Genomic DNA, 23,235 nt, shown 5'->3' with positions numbered 1-23,235 from the left:
TATGATCTCCCAGAACGGCAGAAGATTCTCGAGGGGCCGAATGGCCCACTCAAATTCCTTTTCTTTGCCTTTTTGCGTTCAAAAGCCATGTTAAGTGTGTTGTGATTGTATGTATTAGGACATTGATTGTGCTGTCTTTGATATCAGTTTGATGTGAATGCTTCCTGGTAACCTCTATGTTGTCACTACAGTGGCCAAAGAGGGTCAGGTGGCTGGCGTCAGCGATGTCCGAGTGCTCGAAGCCCGCAGCGATGTCCTCCGAGTCTCGTGGGTTGGTGTCCACGGAGCCACATCTTATCGAATCAGTTGGAAACGCAGCGATGGTAGGTAACTTGTGTTAAAATAAGGAAGAACTTTATATCAGTGAGGGTGGAACGGCAGCATGTCTTAAAAACCCACCTGGTTCATTAACGTCTTTAAGAAAATGAAGTTTGCAGAGCTGCACGGTGGTTAGCAGTGCTGCCCTGCTGCGCCAGGGAACTGTGTTCCATTCCTGGCGTGGGCCAATGTCTTGGGTCACCATTCTGCGTGGGTTTCCTCCGGGTGCTCCGGTTTCCTCTCACACTCCAAAGGTTAGGTCAGGTGAATTGGCCATCAGAAATTTCCCCTTACTGTCCCAAGATTTGTGGATTTGATAGATTAGCCATGTCAATGTGCGGGACTATGGCGATGGGGCAGGGATTGGGGCCTGGGTAACATACTCTGTCAAAGAGTCGGGTGCAGACTCAATGGGCCGAATGGCCTCTTCTGCACCGTGGGGATTCTATGATTCTAACCCTACCCAGTCTGTGACTCCAGATCCACAGCATTGTGGGTTGACACTTAACCACCCTCTGAAGTGGCCTAGCAAGCCATTCAGTTATCATAGAACCCTACAGTGCAGAAAGAGGCCCTTCGGCCCATCGAGTCTGCACCGAACACAATCCCACCCAGGCCCTACCCCCATATCCCTCCATATTATACCCACTAATCCCTCAAACCTACGCGTTCCTGGACACTAAGGGGCAATTTCTTAGCATGGCCAATCAACCTAACCCGCACATCTTTGGACTGTGGGAGGAAACCGGAGCAAACCCACGCAGACACGGGGAGAATGTGCAAACTCCACACAGACAGTGACCTGAGCCGGGAATCGAACCCAGGACCCTGGAGCTGTGAAGCAGCAGTGCTAACCCACTGTGCCACCCGTGCCATGTATTCAATCAGATGGTTCACCACCACTTTCTCAAGGGCAACTAGGGATGGGCAATAAATGCTGGTCTACCTAACACCACACAACCTGAATGAATAATAAAATAATTGTTTTTATTTGATTTAACTTTTTATTATCACATGTATTAACATACAGTGAAAAGTATTGTTTCTTGCATGCTGTACAGACAAAGCATACTGTTCATAAAGAAGAAAAGGAGAAAGTGCAGAATGTACTGTTACAGTCATAGCTAGGGTGTAGAGAAAGATCAAATTAAAAGGAGATATTTCCATTCAAAAGCCTGATGGCAGAATAGTGCATTGTTAGAGAAGATAGACTTTTAGGACCATCGAACGAGAGTAAAAGAGAGTTAGAGGATATGCTGGGGACAGATTGCAAGAAGTCGCCACACTCTGGCGCCAACTTGAACCAGATGTCACGTAAATATCGTTTGGAAAATAACCTGACTCCACCCAATGTTTCCTCTCTACCTTCAGGGGGACCTGAGGTGAGCCGGGTCGTACCTGGAGATGTAACAACCTTTGACATCGTGGACCTGCAAGGTGGGGTTAATTACCTCGTCAAAGTGGTTGCCTTGATCAAGAATCGCGAGGGACAGCCCGTCACCATCACTGCGACCACTCGTAAGTCACTCACAATTCTACTCCACAGCCTGGTTATTCTCTGATTGGTTTTGTGAGAGTCTAATTCAGCCTATCCCTCTCTCCCTCCCTCCCTCCAGTTTACCCTCTGATTCCAGTTTCTCTGCTGTTTGGCCATTCACACCCTCTACTCTCTCTATGGGCTGCCATTAGCAGCCTTTCCCCTGGTTTCTGTGGCTATGACTCATCTTTCATTCCCTGCCCCGCAGCACAAATATCTCTCACCTTCTATCATCGGGACTCGAAACCTCAGCTCTTTTCTCTCCTAACAGATGCTGCCAGACCTGCCGAGATTTTCCAGCGTTTTCTCTTTTGGTTTCAGATTCCAGCATCCGCAGGAATTTGCTTTTGCCTATTGACGTGTCAGGTTTAAATCGTTATAATCTCTCAGGACTTGCGTCAACCTCTTTCTCTGACAAAGTTGCGCACTGCAACTACTCAGCTGTCTGAGTTTGCAGTGAAAGTATTGAAAAGGGGGCAGAGAATGCTTTCGGCATTGTAGAGGATGCAGAGGAGTGTGGAAACACTGGGAGGCTGCGCTCTGGGCTATTCTGTGTCAGCGGGAAACACCCTAGAGAGAACCCTTAGATAAAGGGTCAGCTACGAGGGGACATAGATTCAAGGTGAGGAACAGGAGGCTTGTGGGGGGGGAGGTGAGGGAAATCTTTTTTAACCAGAGGGTGGTGACGGTCTAGAATATGCTGCCTGGGAGGGTGGTAGAGGGAGGATGCCCCACATCCTTTAAAAAGTACCTGAATGAGCACTTGGCACGTCAGAACATTCAGGGCTACGGGCCAAGTGCTGGCAGATGGGATTAGGTGGGAGTTCGGGTTTTTCTAACGTGTCAGTCCAGACTGGATGGGCCGAATGGCTTTTCTGCACTGTGTGATTCTATGATCTTTGAGGTAATAAGGAAATGGGATTGTGAGTTTAAGAAGTAGAACATAGAAGAACTACAGCACAAACAGGCCCTTCGGCCCACAAGTTGCGCTGATCGTACCCCTACCTACTAGCCTATCCATAACCCGCAATCCCATTAAATCCCATGTACAAACTTACCAATCCATCCCTCCACTTCCCCATCCAGGTCAGGAAGACAAATTTGGAATTGATATCTCAAAATAGTGCTTTAAACGGAGAGGGATGGATTTTCCCATTCCGCCCGCCACGGGAATCAGAGTGGGTGAAGGATGGACCACAGAAAGGTCCGTTGACCTCGGGTGGGATTTTCCAGTTCCGGGGTGAACGTGGCCAAAAAATCCCACCCAATGAATGAGACATAGATGGAAGAAGTGGGGCCAAATCCCGGGAATCTTCAGAAACCACTAAAGTGCTGAACTAAAAGATTGCAGAACTTCTTTATGTGAACGAATGAACTCAGATGGGCTGAGTGGCCCCCTCCAACCCTCTCACCTCACCCTAGGGACTTATCTCCATCTGTTCTCCACTGGGCAAAAATGGGCACCAACTAAACACTCCTTATTTCACAGTAAGTATTCTCACAACACTTTAACCTCACAAGATTAAAGTCCAACAGGTTTATTTGGTAGCATGAGCTTTCGGAGCGCTGTCCCTTCATCAGGTGAGTGTAGGATTTGGTTCACAAACAGGGTGTGTAGAGACACAAACTCAATTATAAGCTAATGGTTGGAATGTGAGTCTTAACAGGCAATCGAGTCTTTTTAGATGCAGACAATGTGAGTGGAGAGAGGGTTAAGCACAGGTTAAAGAGATGTGTGTTGTCTCCAGACAGGACAGTTAGAGATTTTGCAAGCCCAGGCAAGTCGCGGGGGTTACAGATAGTGCGACATGAACCCAAGGTCCCGGTTGAGGCCGTCCTCATGTGTACGGAACTTGGCTATCAGTTTCTGCTCAGCGATTCTGTGCTGTTATGTGTCGTGAAGGGCGCCTTGGAGAACGCTCACCTGAAGATCAGAGGCTGAATGCCTGTGACCGCTGAAGTGTTCTCCTTATTTTACATTTGAAACACCCTTTACCACCACGATGTAGATCAGCCCATCATTGAAGAATGTTAACAGCTCCTTTGTAAGCAGTCTCACAACACCTGCTTGAAGGTTTATTTGGAATCACGAGCTTTCGGAGCTCTGCTCCTTCATCAGGTAGGTGACTGGCGTTGTGAGACTTATTACCGTGACCACCCCAGTCTCACCTTGGCATCTCAGCTTCACGGTGGCAGGGCTAAAGTGTTTGGTTTTCCAAAGGGAATGATTATACCCGACCCCATTCCCATAAACCCGCCCCTCTCTCCCCGTGTGCCGGCACTAACCTGTCGGATTGTTATTTCTAATTGTCTAAACCGCAGCTGCTGTCGAACGTCCTGTGGGAACAGTTGGGAATCTCCGGATCGTCGGCGTGACGACAAAGCGGATTCAGATAGCCTGGAATGGTGTGCCGGGAAGCTCCAGATATCGGATCTACTGGAGACTGGTGGAGGGTAAACGGTTTAGTGCGTTTAATGTGTTGTGGAAAATCACGAGAGCAGCTGAGTGGGCTGACGGAACAGCCATCGTTCCCAACACGGCTGCAGCCTACCGACCGGATTCTCCGACCTCACTCACGGCCAGGATTTTCCTGTCCCGCTGCAGTGAATGGAGATTTGACTGTGCGCCAAATTCCCTATCCTCACAGGCACCAGTGGAGAATCCCAGCCTATGTGTACCCAGTCATTGTTGGCAGGGAGTTAGCCTTTTTCCCTCTATTTATTTAAGAGATATCGGCATCTCTGGCAAGGGCCAGCATTCATCACCCACCCCTAATTGCCCCTGAGGAGATGGTGGTGAGCTGCCTTCGCTGCAGTCCATGTGGTGTAGGTGCACCCACAGTGCTGTTAGTGAAGGAAATGGAAGGCATTGGTTGGTTTGATTTGTATCTGACTCCTGTTCAGGTCCTGTTGCCTCTGGGATTGACCATCCAATACCCTTCTGGCTGGCCTCCAACATCCTACCCTCTGTAAACAGGACGCCATCTGAAAGTGTTGCCCCTATCACCCTGTCCTTGCTGACCAACATTGGACTTCCAATCAAGCATTGCTTCATTTCAATACTCTCGTCCTTCATTTCCAAACCTTCCATGATCTCACTGCTCCCTGTGTCCGTAACCTTTCCCAGCCGCATAACTCTCCGACATCCCAACACTTGTCCAACTCTAGCCTCTTCAACACCATTGGTGGTCGTTTACCTGGGCCTTGCGCTCTGGAATTTGCTCTCTAAACCCCTCTACCCCTCTCTCCCCCCCCAAAACCTTTTTCTTCACCCACCCCTTTGGTCATCTGACTTAATGACTTGTAGATTAGAATCTTAGAATCATAGAACACTTACAGAGCAGAAGGCGGCCATTTGGCCCATCAGCTTCTTCCCTGCTGCTGTCAGACTTTTGAATGGACCTACCTCGCATTAAGTTGACCTTTCTCCACACCCTAGCTCTGACTGTAACACTACATTCTGCACTCTCTCCTTTCCTTCTCTATGAATGGTATGCTTTGTCTGTATAATGCACAAGAAACAATACTTTTCACTGTATGTTAATACACGTGACAATAATAAATCACATCATATCTGCACCGACTCTCTGTCAGAATATCTTATCCAGGCCTTCTCCCCCATCCCTGAACTTTTACACATTTCCCATGGATAATCCATTTAACCTACACATCTTTGGACACTATGGAGCAATGTAGCATGGCCAATCCACCTAACCTGCACATAGAATCATAGAAACCCTACAGTACAGAAAGAGGCCATTCGGCCCATCGAGTCTGCACTGACCGCAATCCCACCCAGGCCCTACTCCCCCCATCCCTACATATTTACCCACTAATCCCTCTAACCTACGCAACTCAGCGCACTAAGGGCAATTTTTAGCATGGCTAAATCAACCTAACCCCCACATCTTTTGGACTGTGGGAGGAAACCGGGACACCCGGAGGAAACCCACGCAGACACGGGGGGATCATGCAGACTCCACACAAACAGTGACCCAAGGCCGGAATTGAACCCAGGCCCCTGGCGCTGTGAGACAGCGGTGCTAACCACTGTGCCACCCTCGTGTTATATTTTGTTTTAGAACGCTCCTGTGAAGGGCCTGTGGAGGTTTTATCATGTTCAAGGCTGTATATAAAGCTAAGGTTGTGTTATTTTTCCAGCAGCTTTGGATTCCATTTTTTTCAATTTCTTCCTCCTTACCGGGTGGTATTTTTTAACCGTGGTTAGCACTCCTGCCTCGCACTTAAAACACGTGCGACTTGTATGAACTCTGCACTGGCCTGTATTCTAATCACTGTTTGACGTCCTGCTGATAGGTGGCCCAGAGAACAGTCGGACGGTGACATCAAACATCAACTCATTTGACATCCTGAATCTACAATCAGGGATGAATTACCTCATCAGGGTCACCGCGCTCTTTGGTGATCGTGAAGGAGCTCCTGTAACCATCACCGCTGCTACAGGTAAGAGTTGGTGAATTCTTTTGCCAAGGGGGTTATGTGTGTGTTTGCTTGATTACGTGCATTTACTGAAGGTATAATTTAGTCACACAATCCCTACAATGCAGAAAGAGGCCATTCGGCCCATTAAGCCTGCACTGACAACGATCCCACCCATCCCCTATCCCCGTAACTCCACACATTTACCCTGATGGTCCCCCTGACACTAAGGGGCAATGTAGCATGGCTGATCTACGTAGTCCGCACAGCGTTGGAGTGTGGGAGGAAAGCAGAGCACCTGGAGGAAAGCCCACGCAGACACAGAGAAAACTCCACACAGACAGTGACCAGAATCGAATCCGGGTCCCTGGTCCTGTGAGGCAGCAGTGCTAACCACCGTGCCACCCAACAAGTAACGCCTTTCACAGGGCACCCCAAACGCGTTAGAGACAGCAAAATACTTTTGAGTTGTAGTCGGGACTCTAACATGGGAAACATGGCAGCTATTCTGTGCACAGCACAAGAACAGTGATAAGATAATGAGATATGTTAATGGTTGGTTGAGGGTTTAATGATAACCAGGCACAGGGGGGAATCCTAATGCTTTCCTTCAAAATGTTGATCCTTTTCATCAGACCGCCAACAGTGTGGCACTCACTCTGTGCTCAAGGTTCCTGCCAATGCTTGACCTGGGACAACGAGGGAAAGTATGATAGGCATAAGGGGTTGGGTGGGGCTGGATCCAAGATTGTGCCCATTCTACACAAAGGATGTTCCTCGGTTTGGACTGAGATGATTTGGGATGTTCCAATGGATGGACGTTCATTGAACTCCCTGTGGAATGGACTGGAAATTGGCATGGAGACATTGAGATAGATGTCGGATGGGTTAGTCTGAGTCAATTGTAATCTCATAGCCATAGTTATAGCTTTTTCACGGCACAACAAGCAGGCCATTCACCCATTAAGTCTATGCTGACCCTGGTTTCTGAGAGTTCTCTGTTACTTTATTGGCAGCCCAGGCTGAGAAAGTACGGGGGTTCCGAGTGACCGATGTCGATATAGGCAAGATGACGCTGGGCTGGTATCGTGTCCCCGGAGCTACCAGCTACATCCTCTCTTGGAGACTTGCTACCGGTAAGTTCAGATATTGAAGTTCCTCAGATTCTGTTGTGTGTATCTAAACGTCCTGAATGGCCACACAATAGCAAATTGAAGAGATGATGACCTAATGGTGTTCCCACTGGACTATTAATCCAGAAACTCAGCTAAGGTGGGGGACCCGGGTTCGAATCCCGCCACGGCAGATGGTGGAATTTGAATTCAATAAAAGCAAAATCATAGAAATCCTACAGTACAGAAAGAGGCCATTCGACCCATCGAGTCTGTACCGACCACAATCCCACCCAGGCTCTACCCCCATATCCCTACACATTTATCCACTAATCCCTCTAACCTACGCATCTCAGGACACTAAGGGGCAATTTTAGCATGACCAATCAACCTAACTCGCACCTCTTTGGACTGTGGGAGGAAACTGGAGCACCCGGAGGAAACCCACGCAGACATGGGGAGAATGTGCAAACTCCACACAGACAGTGACCCGAGCCGGGAATCGAACGCAGGTCCCTGGAGCTGTGAAGCAGCAGTGCTAACCACTGTGTTACTGTGCCGCCCTTATCTGGAATTAAGAATCTACTGACGAGCATGAAACCATTGTCAATTATTGGAGAAAAAAAAAACCCATCTGGTTCACTGATGTCCTTTAGGGAAGGAAATCTGCCGTCCTTACCCGGTCTGGCCTACGTGTGATGCCAGAGCCACAGCGATGTGGTTGACTCTCAACTGTCCACCAAGGGCAACTCGGGATGGGCAATAAATACTGGTCCAGCCAGTGACATGTCCCACAAATGAATAAAAAAAAATCAGGTGGAATCTAAACAAATGTGATGTGGGGAATTTAATTTTCAGGCAGTGAGTGGTTGGGGTCTGGAAAGTGCTACTTGGAGATGTGGTGGAGGCAACTTCAATTGGGGCATTCAAGAGAGCATTAGATAATTACTTGAATGAAACCGATGTGCAGGGGGTCCAGGGAAAAGGGAGAGGAATGACACTAAGTCATGAGGCTCGTTTGTAGACCTGGTGAAGATACAATGGGCCGAATGGCCTCCTTCTGCACCGTAACAATTGTGTGATTCAGATTCATTGCCTTTCTCGTCACAAATAAGGTTTTGTGCGTAGTCTGGCCACACGAGGTTGTTTCTTTGGTGCCTTGTTCCCTAGCTATAGGTGACCCACACTGAAAGACCAAGTTAATATCGCAGATTGTCTGAGCTCCAAAGAAATGAGCTACAAACCAAGACGGCCTGATTAAACAATATCAGCTTCCAAACCCACCACAAGAGCAGTGGAGCCATGGGAACGTCACCATCTGAAATCTCCCCTCCAAGTCCCTCACCGTCCTGACGTGGAACGTCATCACCTTCCTTCATTGTCATGAGGTCAAAACCTGAGAATCCCTTCCCTAACAGCACTGTGGGTGTACCTACATCACATTGCCTGGGATGACAGGATTATCCTACAAAGAAGAGGTGTGTAAGATTATAAGGGGCATTGATGGAACGGATAGAAAGGCACCTTCTCCATTGGTGGAGAGGTCAATCGGCAGGGGGCATAGGTTCAGGGTCAGAGGTCGAAGGTTAAGAGGGGAGTTGAAGAGGAATCTTTTCACACAAAGGGTGGTGAGAGTCACTGCCCGAAAGGGTGTTGGAGGCAGAGATCTTCGTAACAGTGAAGAATCATAGGATCCCTACAGCGCAGAAGGAGGATATCTCACCCATTGAGTCTGCACTGACTCTCCAACAGAACAGGCCCACCCACCCCCCGCCCCATTCCCTTTACCCCACTAACCCCCCCCAACCTCAACATCTTTGAACACTAGGATCAATTTAGCATGACCAATCAACCTAGCTCCCACATCTTTGGAGGAAACCCACACAGACATGGGGAGAATGTGCAAACTCCACACAGTTGGTGACCCAAGCCAGGAATTGAACCCGGGTCCATGTGAGGCAGCAGCGCCACCCCAATAATTAATTAATCCTATAATATTTATATGTTTCAGTGCAAAATGAACAGCAGTCGGTCACTGTAGCAGAAACAACTGGCTCTTACCAAATCAGCAATTTGCAAATTGGTAGAGAATACATCTTCACAATCCGACCAGTGTTTGGAACAGAGTTTGGACCTGAGACCTCCATCACGGAAAAACCCGGTAAGTGCCGAGTCATAGAATGTTCCAGAGGCACAGGAACCACCGAGGCCGGGGATTCTCCGATCTCGTATGTCCCGCAACAGCTGCCGGCGAGGAAGTAGCATTTGGCGGTCGGCAAAGCCCCATTCACAGCAGCGGGACTGGAAAATCCCAGCTGCAAGGGGGAGGGCGGGGAATCCCAGCTGCGGGGCAGGGGGTGACAGGGAATCCCAGCCCTGGGGGAGGACGGGGAATCCCAGCCCAGATGTCTTCTTTTCCCACAAGAACTGTCCAGTCTAATCCTACTCCCCGCTCGCTTCCCAATTCCCATTAATGTATCCCCCTCTCAAACCGATTCCCTGTATTTTTAAGGGATTTCTGGGATGAGGCGATTGCCCTATGAGGAAAGGTTGGGCGGATTAGTCCTGTATCCATTGGAGTCTAGAAGAACGAGAGAAGGTGGTTATGAAGCATATAAGATGCTGAGGGGTCTTGACAGGGTGAATGCTGAGAGGGCGCCTTCCCTTGTGGGAGAGACTGGCTTGGTTAAAAATAAGGGCTGTCCTTTTTTAAGACAAGATGAAGAGATTTATTTTCCCTGAGGGTCCTGGGTCTGTGGAACTCTTATTCCCAGAGAACAGTGGAGGCTGGATCACTGTATATTTCTAAGGCAGAGGGAGATTCATTCTTCACCAACAAGGGAACCAAAGATCATCGGGATGAGGTGGGAAAGTGGCATTCAGGTCACATCAAAAGAGAAAACGCTGGGAAAATCTCAGCAGGTCTGGCAGCATCCGTGAGGAGAGAAAAGAGCTGACATTTCGAGTCCAGATGACCCTCTGTCAAAGCTTAAAAGTGGGAGATATTTACACTGCAGGGGGAGGGAATGAAAGATGAGTTAGAGGCACAGAAACCAGGAGAAAGGCTGCTAATGGCAGCTCGTAGAGAGAATAATGGGTGTGAACGGCCAAACGGCAGAGAAACTGGAATCAGAGGGTAAACTGTGACAGGTGGAGATGTGGGAGAAAAAGGGGATGGGTGAGAGAGGGGTAAAATTAAGAAGAAGGGGGGATAGAACGGGGGGGGGGGGGGGGAGAAAAATAAAGAAAGACGATAAAGAAATAAAAGGTAGAGAACAGTTAAAAATTAAGTAAAATTACAGATGCTGCTGAGATTTTCCAGCATTTTCTCCTTTGTTTTCAGATCCCAGCATCCGCAGTAATTTGCTCTTATTCAGGCTACATCAGATCAGCCATGATCTCATCGAATGCCAGAATAGGCTTGAGGGGCTGAATGGCCTGCTCCTATTCCAAATTTGCACCTTGGTATGATTTTATTGACTGGTGGAGCAGAATTGAGGGGCCGAATGGCCTCCTCCCACACCTTCTCATGTCCGATGAGACTGATTTGGTTTTGTGTTGCCCGCAGTGTGTAGTCGAGCCCGGGCGGACATTGTGTTCCTGGTCGACGGGTCCTGGAGCGTCGGGCAAAGTGACTTTCAGAAAGTGAAGCAGTTCCTGTACAATGTGGTCTCTCATCTACGTCGCATTGGGCCTGATGCTACTCAGGTAGGTCCGCTCTTCCCCAGTGCTCTCACTAACGCTGGGAGGATTGGCTACCACTCTGTTGTGTCCTCATGAGCATCCCGAACATCAGGAGGGATTTGGGCTGTTTGGCTCCGGAGTTTACTGCTGGCCTGGCACAGTTGGTAACTGGGGCAGAAAGCCATGGGTTGACGTTAGAAGTTAGAGAAGAGAAGGTTCCGGGGAGATGTGATAGGGGTGTTCAAAATCATGAAGTTTGATCCCATTACTAGAAGTGATAAGCAGGTGATGGGCAAATAGGATTATTGCAAATAGGATTAATCCAGAAACTCAGCTAATGTTCTGGGGACCTGGGTTCGAATCCTGCCACAGCAGATGATGGAATTTGAATTCAATAAAAAAAAATCTCGAATTAAGAGTCTACTTTTTTTTATTCATTAGTCACAAGTAACGCTTATATTAACACTGCAATGAAGTTACTGTGAAATCCCCCCAGACTGGCGCCTGTTCGTCTTTCAGAATGTGGGAGGAAACCAGAACGCCCAGAGGAAACCCACGCAGACATGGGGAGAACGTACAAACTTCACACAGACGGTGACCCAAGCCGGGATTTGAACCTGGGTCCCTGGCGCTGTGTTAACCACTCTGCTCCGTGAAACCATTGTCAATTGTCGGAAAAACCCATCTGGTTCATTAATGTCCTGTAGGGGAGGAAATCTGCCGCCCTTACCCGGTCTGGCCTACATGTGACTCCAGGGCCATGGCAATGTAGCTAACTTTCAACTGCCCTCTGAAAGGGTCTAACGAGACACTCAGTTCAAGGGCAACTAGGGATGGACAATAAATGCTGGCCAGCCAGCGATGCCCATGACCCACAAATGAATGAAACAAAATGAGAACCAGAGGACATAGGTTCAAGATGATTTGCAAAAGAAGCAAACATGACATGAGGGAAAATTATTTTACACAGGAAGTGGATAGGACCAGGAATGCCTGGGTGTGTAATGGAGGCAGACTCAGTGATGGCTTTTGAAAGGAAATTGGATCCACACCTGGAGAAAGAAAATTGCAGGGGTGGGGGCAAAAGCAGGGGGGGTGAGGCTTGTTAAGTTGCTCTCGGAGGCAGCTGGCACAGACTTGATGGGCCTGACTCCCTGATTGCTCTATTGGAGAGTCAGTGCAGACTCGATGGGCCGAATGTGGAGGCAATGGCGGTGGTATAATCGCTAGATTATTAATCTGGAAACTAAACTAATGTTCTGGGGACCCGGGTTCGAATCCTGCCATGGCAGCTGGTAGAATTTGAATTCAATAAAAAAAATCTGAAATTAAGAATCTACTGATGACGATGAAACCATTGTCGATTGTCGGAAAAACCCATCTGGTTCACTAATGTCCTTTTGTCTGTCGGGCAGCTCGGTGGCACAGTGGTTAGCCAGGGACTTGGGTTCAAGGTCACTGTCTATGTGGAGTTTGCATGTTCTCCCCATGTCTGCGTGGGTTTCCTCCGGGTGCTCTGCTTTCCTCCCACAGTCCAAAGATGTGAGGGTTAGGCTGATTGGTCATGCTAAATTGACCCTGGCGTCAGGGGATTAGCTGGGTAAATATGTAGGGTGAGAATGGGGCCTGGGTGGAACTGTGGTCGATACAGACTCGATGTCCTCCTTCTGCACTGTGGGGATTCTGTGATTCTTTACGGAAGGAACTCTGCCATCCTTATCCGGTCTGGCCTACATGTGACTCCAGAGACACAGCAATATGGCTGACCCTCAACTGCCCTCCAAGGGCAACTAGGGATGGGCAATAAATGCTGGCCAGCCACCCATGTTCCATGAAAGGATAAAGATTCTGCACTGTGGGGATTCTATGAAATGCAAGTTATCCTTAACAAGGAGTGACCCTTTAATACCATGAGTGTGAGCTACAACTAAATCTTCTCCCAGCGGTGAATAAACAAATCCCTTAGACCACTCCAAAACTTATTAAAAAGTTAAAGTGTCCCATCTGTTGCGTTGAGTAGTTTGGTTGACAGGATGGTTCCTTTATAATGTCGTTTTGCCCCTCTCTCGGTACAGGTGGCAGTGGTTCAATACAGTGATGACGCAAAGATTGACATTCCGCTTGGTAAATTTGGCACCTACCAGGAACTGCTCCAGGCCATAAGAGAACTCCCATATCAAGGTGGTGGCACTAAAACAGGTAGAGTATCAGAATGCCGCTCAACATCGAGACTGCCCTCAGAGAAAAGGGGGAAATATGATTGGGCTGTGATGCATTCTGGTCTGCGGCACTGCAGCGAGGTTTGTGGGTGTGGGGAGGGTGGGGAGCAGGATCAGGTTACTCATTCTAGGGCGGCACGGTGGCACAGTGATTAGTACTGCTCCCTCCCAGCGCTGGAGATCTGGGTTCGATTCTGGCCTTGGGTGAAGTTTGCACATTCTCCCCGTGTCTGCGTGGGTTTCCTCCAGGTGCTTGCGGTTTCCTCCCACACTCCAAAGATGTGCGGGTTAGGTGGATCGGCCATGCTAAGTTGACCCTAGTGTCAAGGGATTAGCAGGGTAAATATGTAGGGTTATGGGAATAGGGCCTGGATGGGATTATGGTCGGTGTGGACTGAGTGGCCTCCTTCTGCACTGTTGGGATTCTTTCAAACAACCCTGAGGTACAAGATAGCCTGCTTTGAAAAAGAAGCACAACCAATACTGACATGTTTTTGCCTGAATATGTTGGTGACGTGTGCATGGGTAATTAGACAGATCGTTGTCTGCAGCCTGGAAGTTGATGTATAAAAGGCACCTTGTTTGAAGAGGAGCTTTACTCAACAATTTGAAAGGACACTGGAAAAACCTGTTGTTTGCAAACCAGGGAGCTCCACTTATCCCATTGGTGGGATGCAGTCACTAAGCCTGCCCGAGTCTGCAAGGCTGATGGGAGGGTACCCATTAACCAAGGATAGGTGGACACAGACACCTCTGCCCAACTGTAAAAACCAGGACTTTTGGGGATGATGTCAGGAAGCGACACGGTGGTCATGTTTGTTTGTTAGTCACAAGTCGGCTGTGGGCAGCATGGACAAGTTGGGCCAAAGGGCCTGTTTTCATGCTGTAAACCTCTATGACTCTATGGCTTACATTCATACTGCAATGAAGTTACTGTGAAAATCCCCTAGTGCCTGTTCGGATGCACGAAGGGTGAATTTAGCATGGCCAATGCACTCTTACAGGAGTTGGGACGTCTTGTTGAAGTTGTACAAGACATTGGTAAGGCCACACTTGGCATACTGTGAGCAGTTCTGGTCACCCTATTATAGAAAGGATATTATTAAACTAGAAAGAGTGCAGAAGAGATTTACTAGGATGCTACCGGGGCTTGATGGATTGAGTTATAAGGAGAGACTGGGACTTTTTTCTTTGGAGTGTAGGAAGCTGAGACATGATCTTATAGAGGTCTATAAAATAATGAGAGGCATAGATTAGCTGGATAGCCAACATCTTTTTCCAAAGGTAGGGGAGTCTAAAACTAGGGGGCATAGGTTTAAGGTGAGAGGGGAGAGCTACAAAAGTGTCCAGAAGGGCAATTTTTTCACAGAGGGTGGTGAGTGTCTGGAACAAGTTGCCAGAGGCAGTAGTAGAGGCGGGTACAATTTTATTTTTTAAAAAGCATTTAGATAGTTACATGGGTAAGATGGGTATAGAGGGATATGGGCCAAATGCGGGCAATTGGTATTAGCTTAGGGGCTAAAAGAAAAGGACGACATGGACAAGTTGGGCCGAAGGGCCTGTTTCCATGCTGTAAACCTCTATGACTCTATGGCTTACATTAACACTGCAATGAAGTTACTATGAAAATCCCTCAGTCGCCACACTCTGGCGCCTGTTTGGGGTTTAAAATTTAGGAGGGAGGGAGAATTTCGCACGGCCAATGCACCTAACCGGCGTGTCTATCGGACTGTGGGAGGAAACCAGAGCACCCGGAGCAAACCCACGCAGACACGGGGAGAAGGTGCCAACTCCACACAGACAGTGACCCAAGCCAGTAATCCCTGGTGCTGTGAGGCAGCAGTGCTGACCACTGTGCCACCCCAAATCTTGCACAGATTGCCGTCAATGTATCAGCTGAGATGTTAAACAGATGCCCCCGAAGACGAGCAGTTGGACCGTCAAATCCCTAAAGGGCAGAATGAGGCCATTCGGCCCATCGAATCTGCACTGACTCTTTAACAGAATATTTTAGCCAGGCACTGCCCACCCCACCCCCTCCATCCCCATAACCCCAAGCATTTCCCCTGGCCGATCCACGTAACCCACACATCTTTGGAGTGTAGACATCCAGACAACTACATGAATAGGATGGGAATAGAGGGATGTTTTCCCTGGAAGGGTAGGGGGGGGTTTCAGTTCAGTCGGGGCAGCATGGTCGGTGCAGGCTTGGAGGGCCGAAGGGCCTGTTCCTGTGCTGTAATTTTCTTTGTTCTTTTGAAACTGGAGCACCCCGGAGTAAATCTATGCAGACACGGGAGAACGTGCACAACGCAGTTAGAAGGAAGCTTGGAATTCCTCCTTATTGATCCTTCAGCAGATGCCAATAAAAATCTATCAGATTGGGTGGCCATTGATTTTTTTTTTTTGGCTGCTTGTGGGATCTTGCTTTGCACAAACCGCATTCCCTGATGTTGTGGTGGGTGCCGTTGATGAACGTGAACTCCTTTCGCTTCCCTTCACCATCTCCTTTTCTGGTTCTTCCTCAGGCAAAGCGATCAGTTTTGTCTTGGATTACGTGCTCCTCGCAGCTGGGAGGCGCCCGCGGGTGCCCGCTCTGCTGGTCCTGGTGACGGACAGTCGGTCAGAAGACCCGGTGACGGAGGCCGTCGCGAGGGCAAAAGCTGCAGGTATTTTCCTCACCTCTCCCTCGCCGTGTTTCCTGAGGGAGTGGAGGGGGGGTGCGAATGTTTTACAGCACGGTGAGGGAAGGGCAGGAGGGCACACCGCACGGTGGGGGCGAAGTGGGTGTCTCTTTCAAGGGGCTAGCACAGGGAAGAAGGGCTGAATGGCTTCCTTTGGAGCGACGTGACTGCGTGATGTTTTGGCCTGGAAACCCCGGTACCTGCAGGTTTCCCTCCGTGTCTCACGCCGCGCTGGCCTGGAACTCAGTTGTTGTTCCTTCACAGGGGACAGTGGGAATATCAGGGGACCAGCAATCCAGAGGCCCAGGCTAATATTTTGGGGGCACCGGTTCAAATCCCACCACGGCAACCGGTGGAATTCAAATTATAAATCAGGAATATAATTGCAAATTAACTAACATGGTCATTAAAACCCATCTGGATCTTTTCCAGAAGGAATTCTGCTGGCCTACACGTGACTCCAGACAAACAGATAGCAAGCTACTGCGTTCAATTAGAGATGGGGCTTGCCAATGGTCACCTAGCCAATGGTGCCAGTGATGGCCTTGCCAGTGGTGGCTTGTCTGTGATGCCACTGGTGGCCTTGGCAGTGCTGTCCTAGCCAGTGGTGGTCTAGTCAGTTCTGGCTTAGCCAGTGGTGCCAGTGTTGGTCTGGCCAGTTCTGGACTAGCCAGTGGTGCCAGTGTTGGTCTCGCCAGTTCTGGCCCAGCCAGTGGTGCCAGTGTTGGTCTGGCCAGTTCTGGACCAGCCAGTGGTGCCAGTGTTGGTCTTGCCAGTTCTGGCCCAGCCAGTGGTGCCAGTGTTGGTCTGGCCAGTTCTGGCCCAGCCAGTGGTGCCAGTGTTGGTCTGGCCAGTTCTGGACCAGCCAGTGGTGCCAGTGTTGGTCTGGCCAGTTGTGGACTAGCCAGTGGTGCCAGTGTTGGTCTTGCCAGTTCTGGCCTAGCCAGTGGTGCCAGTGTTGGTCTTGCCAGTTCTGGACCAGCCAGTGGTGCCAGTGTTGGTCTGGCCAGTTCTGGCCCAGCCAGTGGTGCCAGTGTTGGTCTCGCCAGTTCTGGCCCAGCCACTGGTGCCAGTGTTGGTCTGGCCAGTTCTGGACCAGCCAGTGGTGCCAGTGTTGGTCTCGCCAGTTCTGGACCAGCCAGTGGTGCCAGTGTTGGTCTGGCCAGTTCTGGACCAGCCAGTGGTGCCAGTGTTGGTCTGGCCAGTTCTGGCCCAGCCAGTGGTGCCAGTGTTGGTCTGGCCAGTTCTGGACCAGCCACTGGTGCCAGTGTTGGTCTTGCCAGTTCTGGCCTAGCCAGTGGTGCCAGTGTTGGTCTAGCCAGTTCTGGACCAGCCATTGGTGCCAGTGTTGGCCTAGCCAGTGGTGGCCTTGCCAATGGTGTCCATATCATAAAAAAATGCCCTCCCTATCACCAGGGTGGGCACATCTGCACTTCGTATTGTGGAGCAGGTTAGGAATGAGGTTGCTTACCTTCCTGGCAATGAGGGAGTGGCAATAATTCTGCATTGCCAATAACACCACCCCCCCAAAGTAGATGCAAAAAGTGGTACTTAGAATATTAAATAGTGAGGTTAGGGGACACCTCCACTGGGACCTTGGTTCAGGACTGAATCCTGTTAGGAACAGGGGACTGTTGTTGGGAGAGTGTAACTGGTCAGTGGTGACAGCACTGTGGGTGTACCTACACCTCGGAGACTGCAACGGCGCAAGAAGGCGACCTTCTCACGGGGCAATTGGAAATGGGCAACAAAACTAAACTGCCCAAGGAACCTGACCATCCTAATGTCCTCCTTCTCAATGTTAGGTGTCCACCTGTACGCTGTGGGAGTTGGTGAAGCGGACATTAATGAATTGCAGAGTATCGTTACTGATGGAGACTTTAAGAATATCATCTACGCAGAGAACTTCGACTCACTTGCCCAGTTTGAAGGCGCCCTCGCCGATGTAATCTGTGTAGCCGCCAGCAAACCAGATGTAAGTGACAGTCTACCTCAGCGCAAATCTGACCAGCGAATGTGGCGAAGTAGTGGTGCTCCCTCAATCCCCCACTGCCTATTTTTCATCTATACCTTCTCGGAGCCTCCCCAACTTGAATTGCTTCATCAGTGGTGGCCTCGGCTGGGCCCTAAACTCTACACTTCGCCTCTAAACCTCTCAACATCTTGGCCCGACCTTAAGACGTTCCCTATAACCTATCTCCTATATGTCCCAACGTTTCCTTATGTTGCTCATGTTAAACATTTTAGAATCGGAGAATACCTAGGAGAGGTGATGGCCTCGTGGTATTATCGCTGGTATGACCATAAAACCATTGTCGATTGTCAGAAGGATCCGTCTGGTTCACTAATGTCCTTTTAGGGAAGGAAATCTGCCGTCCTTACCCAGTCTGGCCTACATGTGACTCCTGAGCCACAGCAATGGGGTTGATTCTCAACTGCCCTCTGAAATGGTCTCATTAGCCACTCAGTTTCAACTAGGGCAATAAATGATGGCCAACCAGTGATGCCCATGTCCCACGAATGAATGAAAAAAATCTACAGAAGGAGGCCATTTGTTCCAATGAGTCTGCACCAACTCTCTGACAGAGCATCGTACCCAGGCCCTATTCCCTGTAACCCATTTACCCTGGCTAATCCCCCCCAACCTACACATTTTGGGACACCAAGGGGAAATTTAGCGTGGCCAATCCACCTAACCTGCACAATTTTGGTCTGCGGGAGGAAGCCGGAGCATCCGGAGGAAACCCACGCAGACACGGGGAGAACATGCAGACTCTGCACAGACAGTGGCCCAAAGCCGGAATCGAACCACCGGGCCGCCCCATTAGGATGATATTCCTCAGAAGCAGGTGCTATATTAATGCGCGTTGCTATTGTTGTAACCAAGTTGATTGAACTGGAAGTACAGCGGTGCCTCAATGGAAAGTAGGGTTTAATTTATAATCTCTTTATTTCAGATCCATGTGTCAGACCCTTGTACCACCCAGTGTCCAAAGGTAGGTATTGCAAAAGTCTTACAGAAGCAAATAGTATGTTGGCTTTTATAGCGAGAGGGTTTGAGTATAGGGATAGGGATGTTTTGCTGCAGTTGGTAAGGCCACAGCTGGAGTATTGTGGGCAGTTTTAATGTCCTTATCTGAGGAAAGATGTCCTTGTTATAGAGAGAGTACAGCAAAGGTGATTCCTGGGATGGCAGGTCTGTCACACAACGAGAGGTTAAGTCGGTTAGGATTATATTCACTGGAGTTTAGAAGAATGAGAGAGGATCTCATAGAAACTTATAAAACTCTAACAGGGTTAGGCAGGGTCGATTCAGAAAGAATGTCCCCCATGTGGGGGGCAAGAACGAAGGGTCATAAAGGGTAAATCATAGAAAGAGGAAACATTTCTTCAGCCAGAGAGTGGTGAATGTGTGGAATTGAGTGTAGTTGAGACCAAACAAATGTTGGGCCTAAATTGCAGCTGAGGTGGGGTTAGTCCCTGCTGCCCTGACTAAATCCTGGCTATTTACTGGAGGTGACGCTTTCTACCCGTGACGTCTCTGTACCAGGGAGCTCGAAAATTCACTCACTGCAATTTCCACCTTGCAGCAAATTAACATCGAGTGTGGCCAGTGTGTTTTTATTAAACCCCACCACTCGCATTTGCTGTTTCGGGACCCGAAGGAGTTTCTCCCCATTCGATATTCCTGCTATCGATCACGTCGCGAGCTCGAGGGTGGGATTTTTTCCGACCTCGCCGGGGCGAGATTGTAAAATCCTGCCCGAGACCAACGGAGAATTCCGTCCTGCGAGCCACTGAATCCCGGTAAAATCCCAGCCTGGACGTCAAAAGGCAGCTGAGAGGTCGGAGTGTTTCTGAGAAGACAAGGGTGGGGGAGGAGAGGGGTGAGGGTGTGGGAGGGGGGTGGGGAGTGGGGGTGTGGGGGATGCAGGGTGCAGTTGGAGGGGCGGCTGATGCAGGGTCAAGCACCCCGATATCTTGAAGATTGACCGCTCAGGGTGGGGGTTGGGACATCGTGGGATTTGTTTTGACTGGAAAATCCCACAAATAGGAGCAAATGATCCCTAGAGATCCCGAAAGGACAATCCCACATTGGAACAAGCTGCCATTGGACATTACCCAGGGCCCATCACCGGAGATCTACCCTCAGATTATTCCCAATTGAACATTTTTCATTATCAGGATCACAATCCCAGCCGCTCATTCCTGCTTCAACTGGCATCACCCATATAAACCTTGGTGGAATATAGATATTAGTCTGTGGCGCCAACATAACAGAAGCAGGAGGCTAGGCCATTTGGCCCCTTGAGCCTGCTCTGCCGTTCGATGCGATCAGGGCTGATCTCCAGTCTCAACCCCACTTTCCCATCCTTTCCTCGTAGCCCTTCATTCCCCCTGGTGCCCAGGAACCTACTGGAGGAGGATTTCACCAATCCTTGAGGTTTTGGGCTGGGCGGAGGGACACGGTAGCCGTAAAATGGTGAGGAAAGTCAGGGGTGGCGTGGCCATCATCTTTCCTGCACTGCCGGCAGTGGGGAAGGAACATTGAACCACTTCACTGGCCAATGAAGGGCCTCTTCCTGTTGCCAATGTAGGAAGAATCCTGGCAGCAATGGCTACAGCCTGCCCTCAGCAACGGCACTCCACTTCCCCATTCCCCATCCTCAATGCCCTCCCCCCACCTCAACCCCCAACTATTTCTAAGGCCTGTCTGGTTGGCCCTGGCAAACTCAGACCTTACTCACCTGGTGGCTCGTGTGCGTGGCCATTGATGTGAGCGCTTCCTCCAGGCGCAGTACTAGTGGTGGCCACCGCTCCTGGTGGCACTGCTGAGTTGCAGACCATCTCATTGGCCAGCAGCCCTTCGGGGCGGACCACCATTCTTAATAGGTCGTTCCCCCACTTCCAAGCTGTTGACAGAACTCCAGTCGTTGCCACTAAATTGGGCCCTTGTCTACACTCAGCAACAGAGGGTGTAGCCTTCTGGAGAACTCCAAAGACTCTCAATCCCCTAAAAAAAAAATTTGATGTTGATTTTGTACAAGTTTCATGGAATTTTGTGTTTTATTTTAAACAGGGCGAGAAAGGAGAACCAGGAAGAGACGTAAGTAACACGTTTACAAGTGACTTAAGATCGACGTTTATCAAAATCTGGCAAGATTAGTTTACTCAAATAAGCAGTCAATAAATAAGTTTTTATTGCTTTACTTTTCATCTCTCCAGCGTTAATTAATTTGGTTAACCTCTTTCGCTTCTTGTCTTTTCATGTATGTTGGGAGGGTGTGTCGGATACCTAGGGCCGGGGGGGAGAGTGTGTTGTGGGGGAGGGGGCGGTGAGGTGGGTAGGGGGGAGACAGAGAGAGAGAGAGAGAGAGAGAGAGAGGTTGTGGGTGAGGACATAGAATCATAAAGTGCAGAAACAGGCCATTCAGCCCATCAGGTTTGCACCGACTCTTCAACAAAGCATTCCAACCAGATCCACGCTGAGTGTATTCCCAGATGCTAAGGAGGAATTTTAATTGGCCTATCTATCCAACGCGCACATAGAATTCCTCAGTGCAGAAGGAGGCCATTCGGCCCGCTGAGTCTGTACCGACTGCAATCCCACCCAGGCCCTATCCCCATAATCCCATGCATTTCCCCTAGCTAGTCCCCCTGACACTAAGGGGCAATTTAGTATGGCCAATCCACCTACCTCGCACATCTTTGGGCTGTGGAAGGAAACTGGAGCACCCGGAGGAAACCCACGCAGACATGGGGAGAATGTGCAAACTCCACACAGTCGCCGAGCCGGGAATCGAACCCAGGTCCCTGGTGCTGTGAGGCAGCAGTGCTAACCACTGTGCCACCGTGCTGCCCACACTGTGATACTGTGCCACCCATCATTGGCCATTTCGCAGCTCTGGCATTGTATTTGTCTCTGAGATCATGAACATATGATAAGACTGACTGTCTAAGGGCCTTTCTCACACAACTGGATGACCTGCCATAATGACTAGAGACTTCCTCCCCACACCCACATCACCCCACACCTCTCACCCATCACTGCAATCTCCTGAGAGAGTGACAAGAAAAGTGGGTAAAAATCCTTGGGCCAATAAGGCAAATAAAAGTACTTCGAAAAATTTCCCAAAGCGATTGTAAGTCTTTATTTCATTCAATGGTGTCACGAGTATGGACTGATTCAGAACTGAGTACCATCAAGGAATAAATGGAGGACCAGCAATAAGTATATCCTGAATGCAAGAGGCAATGGGGATTTTGAAAATTGCAGGGAATAACGTGTTGAAATGGTTTATGGTGGTTTTTTGTCGTCCAGGGTCGGCCAGGTTTGCCAGGACCTCATGGCCCACGTGGACCAGTTGGACCACCAGGACCTTCAGGCACCTTCGAAGGACCCCGTCCAAGCCTGAAGGGTGAGAAAGGATCTCCGGTGAGTATCTAACATGCAGCTTATCCTCATTTATTGCCCAGATGAAACCACACACTCTCGGAAGATTCCAATGCAAGCAAATGTGAGATCATCCAAATGGGACCTTGAAAGAATGAACGAGAGTACTTTCTATATGGTAAAAAGGTAGAGGCAGTGGAGGTCCAAAGTGATGTGGGAGTCCAGGCACATCGATCATTAAAAGGTAGAGAAAATAATCAGAAAGGCTAAAGGAATGCTGGGCTTTTTACCTAGAGGACGAGAATACAAAGTGGGGGAGGGAGAAATCATGCTTCAGCTATATAAAGCTTTGGTTAGACTATACCATGCTAGATCTTTAGAAGGATATATTGATTTGGAAGAAGGGCAGTGTAGATTTACCAGAATGGTACCAGGATTCAAAGAGTTAAATTTTGAGGAGAGATTGCATAAACTAGGCCCGTTTCCATTGGAAGTTAGAAGGTTATGGAGTGATTTTTTCAATGTTTTCAATGGATAGAGGGAAACTATTCCCACTGGTTGGGAAGCTCTCCCTGTTGCTGGGATCTTCTGGTCCTGTGGAAGGAGGCCGTCTTCGCAGACGGTTCCCATGGCAGCACAGATGGCCAGCGAGACAAATGGCCCTTGACGCTGGTGGGACCAGAAGATTCCATCAGCGGCAAGTCACTTTCAGTGCTCAGGGGAGGGGGTGGAGGGGGAGTGGAATGCCAGGGTGCGGGGGTGGAGGGGGGTTGGTGGAGGGGAATGGGAGAAATCCTGGCCCTAGATATCAGGAGCTTAAAATTAGTGCCAGACTCTCCGATGTGAA

At 49.4% G+C, this 23,235-nt stretch overlaps 1 long non-coding RNA gene across 1 annotated transcript; it reads left to right on the top strand.

The window, feature by feature from the left end:
* Positions 1 to 213: 213 nt before the first annotated feature.
* LOC145341317 (uncharacterized) lies at positions 214 to 4,286 on the top strand. Its single transcript, XR_013886356.1, has 3 exons — positions 214 to 323; positions 1,690 to 1,836; positions 4,178 to 4,286. It is a non-coding gene; the product is annotated as an uncharacterized LOC145341317 (long non-coding RNA).
* The last annotated feature ends 18,949 nt before the right edge of the window (positions 4,287 to 23,235 follow it).

Source organism: Carcharhinus amblyrhynchos, chromosome 3 (assembly GCF_965287045.1).
Source record: "Carcharhinus amblyrhynchos chromosome 3, sCarAmb.v2.hapA, whole genome shotgun sequence".
Taxonomy (NCBI): Eukaryota; Metazoa; Chordata; class Chondrichthyes; order Carcharhiniformes; family Carcharhinidae; genus Carcharhinus; species Carcharhinus amblyrhynchos.
This window is presented reverse-complemented; position numbering and strand designations above follow the sequence as displayed.